This window comes from Colobus angolensis, unplaced genomic scaffold, assembly GCF_000951035.1.
Source record: "Colobus angolensis palliatus isolate OR3802 unplaced genomic scaffold, Cang.pa_1.0 Scaffold464, whole genome shotgun sequence".
Taxonomy (NCBI): Eukaryota; Metazoa; Chordata; class Mammalia; order Primates; family Cercopithecidae; genus Colobus; species Colobus angolensis.
The window spans coordinates 1,030,015-1,034,176 of NW_012118088.1; positions in this window are offsets into that span (position 1 = coordinate 1,030,015).

The window sequence follows — 4,162 nt, forward strand, 5'->3', positions numbered from 1 at the left end:
GCCCAGGCTGGTGCAATCTTGGTTCACCACAACCTCCACCTCCCAGGTTCAAGAGATTCTCATGCCTCAGCCTCCCGACTAGCTGAGATTACAGGTGCCCACCACCATTCCCAGCTATTTTTTTTTCTTTTTCTTTGACGGAGTCTCGCTCTGCTGCCCAGACTGGTGTGTAGTGGTGTGATCTCGGCTCACTGCAACCACCACCTCCCAGGTTCAAGGGATTCTCCTGCCTTAGCCTCCCGAGTAGCTGGGACTACAGGCACGTGCCACCACACCCAGCTAATTTTTTGTATTTTTAGTAGAGACGGGGTTTCACTGTGTTAGCCAGGATGGTCTCAATCTCCTGACCTCGTGATCCCGCCTGCCTCGGCCTCCCAAACTGCTGGGATTACAGGCACAAGCCACTGCACGAGGCCAAATTTTTGTATTTTTAGTAGAGGTAGGGTTTCACCTGGTTGGCCAGGCTGGTCTCGAACTCCTGACCTCAAATGATCCCCCGCCTCGGCCTCCCAAATTACTGGGATTACAGGCATGAGCCACCTTACCTGGCCCTCATCAGACTTCTTTTGAAACAGCTTTAATGATTCACATGTTTAAAGTGTGTAATTTAATAAGTTTCGACATATACAGAGAGAGTTGTGAAACCATCGTCACAATAAAATCGTCACAATAAAGAAAACAAACATATCCATCATCGCCAAAAGTATTTTCCTCCCTTTTTGTAATCTTTTCCTCTCGCCCTTCCCCTGCAATCTCCCCATCCCCAGGCACCACTGACATTCTTTCTATGACTACAGAATAATTTGCATTTTCTAGCCTTTTGTATACATTGAATCATGCAATCCATCCTTTTGGGGGAGCCTGAGTTCCTTCTCTCAGTACTATTATTTTGAAATTCATCCATGTCATGTATTTAAATAGTTCATTTTTTATTGCTGAGTAGTATTCCATTACATGAACTTTCCATTTTATGTGACTTAGCTGACTTTAACATTCTGGCTATTGTTGTCTATTTGTCCCATTTGTTCTTCATTTCTATTTTCCTTTTTTTGTTTCTGCATACTTTTTATTTTATTTTATTTTATAATTTTTAAAAATAGAGATAGGATCACACTATATTGCCCAGGCTGGTCTCAAACTCCTGGGCTCAAGCAATCCTCCTGCCTCAGCCTCCCAAATTGCTGGGATTGCAGGGATGAGCTGCTACGCCTGGCTTCTTTCTTAATATTTTTAGTTGAGTAATTTTTATAACTCAATTTTATTCCTTTGACGAGTGCCAAGACCATTCAATGGGGGGAAAAAAATCTCAACACATGGTCCTGTGAAAACTAAATATCCACATGCAGAAGAATGAAGTTGGATCCTTAGCTAATATCATTTTATTCCTTTGTTAGTTTATTAACTGTAACTTTTTTTGTTTTTAAGAGAGACTGGGTGTTCCTCTGTCTTCAAGGCTGGAATGCAAGTAGCATGATCATAGCCCACTGCAACCTCAAGCAATCCTGGGCTCAAGCAATCCTCCTGCCTCAGCCTCCCAAAGGGCTAGGATTACAGGCATGAGTCACCGCACTCGGCTGCTGTAATTCTTATTGTGTTATTTTGCTGGTTGTGGTGGGGTTTATACATACATTCTTAGCTTATCATAGTCTACTCTTAAACAATAGCATACCCCTTGGTAAACAGATCATATGACAAGATTTCCATTTCTCTCATTCTAGTTTTTGTGCTATTACTGTCTTACATTTTAACTCTGTATATGTTGTAAACTCCTCAGTACATTTGTATTATTTTTGTTTAAAACAGTCAATTCTCTTTAATGACATTTAGATAATAAGAAAAATATTTCATATTTACCTGTGTAGATAACACTCTTTCATGTATACCTAGATTTCCATCTCATATCGTTTTTCTTCTCTCTGAAGAAGTTCATTGTACCCTTATTGTTAGTAATACAATCTGCTGGTGACCATTTCTTCAGATTCTCTAGGCTTGAAGAATCTTTATTTTTGTTCTGTTTTATTTTGTCTCAAGACAGGATCTCACTCTGTCACCCAGGCTAGAGTGCAGTGGCACAAACATGGCTCACTGCAGCCTCAATCTCCTGGGCTCAAGGGCTCCTCCCAGCTCAGCCTCTTGAGAAGTTGGGGTCACAGTCATATGCCACCATGCGTGTGTGTGTGTGTGTGTGTGTGTGTGTGTGTGTGTGTATGTGTAGAGGTGAGGTTCTCGTTATGTTGCCCAGGCTGGTCTTGAACTCCTGGGTTCGAGCAATCCTCCCATTTCAGCCTCCCAAAGAGTTGGGTTACAGGTGTAAGCCACTGTGCCAGCCCAAGAGTCTATGTTTCAATTTCAATTTTGAAAGTACTTTTGCAGGTAATAAAACATCTCAACTGGGCGCAGTGGCTCATGCCTGTAGTCTCAGCACTTTGGGAGGCCAAGGTGGCTGGATCACTTGAGGCCAGGAGTTCGAGACCAGCCTGGGCAACATGGCAAAACCCTGTCTCTACTAAAAATACAAAACTTAGCTGAGCATGGTGGCAGGTGCCTGTAGTACCAGCTACTCAGATGGCTGAAGCACAAGAATCACTTGAACCTGGGAGGCAGAGGTTGCAGTGAGCAGCGATCATGCCACTACACTCTAGCCTGGGTGACAAAGTGAGACTCTGTCTAAAAAACAATATGTATATATATGTATGTATATATATGTGTGTGTGTGTGTATATATATATATGTTACCTTTTTTTTCTTTTAATGCTTGAAATATGTTGCTGTACTCTTTACTCACTTGCAGTGTTTCTAATGGGAAGTCTGCTGTCATCCTTACCTTTACTTTTTGGTCTATAACATGCCTTGTCTCTGGCTACTTTTAAGATTTTCTCTTAATCATTGTTTTTATTTTATTGTATTTTAGTTTCGCTTTATTTTATTTTTTTGAGACAGAGTCTCACTCTGTCACCCAGGTTGGAGTGCCGTGGCATGATCTCGGCTTACTGCAAGCTCTGCCTCCCAGGTTCAAGCGATTTTCCTGCCTCAGCCTCCCGAGTAGCTGGGACTACAGGTATGTGCTACAACTCCTGGCTAATGTTTGCATTTTTAGTAGAGACGGGATTTTGCCATGTTGGCCAGGCTGCTCTTGAACTCCTGACCTCAGGTGATCCGCCCACCTCAGCCTCCCAAAGTGCTGGGATTACAGACATGAGCCAGCGCAGTCGGTCATTAATCATTGTTTTTAAACGATTCAATTATTATGTGCCTTGGTGTTATTTTCTTCACATTGTGTGGGTATATGTGTATCCGTTTGGGGCTTGCTGACGTTGTTGGATCTGTGGTTTATAGTTTTCATGACACTTGGAGAAAATTGCACTATTATTTCTTTAAATTCTTCTTCTAGTCTCTTGTTCTCTCATTTAGGGTTGCCTATAACCCACATAAGTTGTTCCACAGCTTACTGGTAATCTGTTCATTTCATGTTGCGTCTTTTTTCCCTATCTTCTTCGCTTTAGATAGTTTCTTCTGCTATGTCATCAGATTCACAGATATTTTCTTCTTCAGTGCCTGATTTGCTGTTAATCTTTTTTTTTTGAGACGGAGTCTTGCTCTGTTGCCCAGACTGGAGTGCAGTGGTGCAATCTCAGCTCACTACAAGCTCTGCCTCCCGGGTTCACGCCATTATCCTGCCTCAGCCTCCCGAGTAGCTGGGACTACAGGCTCCCACCACCATGCCTGGCTAATTCTTTTGTATTTTTAGTAAAGACAGGGTTTCACCGTGTTAGCCAGGATGGTCTCGATCTCCTGACCTCGTGATCCACCTGCCTCGGCCTCCCAAAGTGCTGGGTTTACAGGCGTGAGCCACCATGCCCGGCCTGCTGTTAATCTTATCCAATTCTGTGCTTTTTTCCTCTCAGACATTGTAGTTTTTACCTCCGGAAGTTTGTCTTCTTTCTAAAGTATCTTTCAGGGCTCTGCTTAACTTTTAGGATATATGAAATACAGCTCTAATAACTGTTTTGATGTCTTTTTCTTCTAATTTTAGCACCTGTGTCATTTCTGGGTCAGTTTCAAATAGCAAAATTTTCTCTTCGTTTCATATTTTCCTACTTTTTTGCTTATCTGGTACATCGTAGTTTTTATATTTATATAAATGTTCTACAGATTTGTTCTG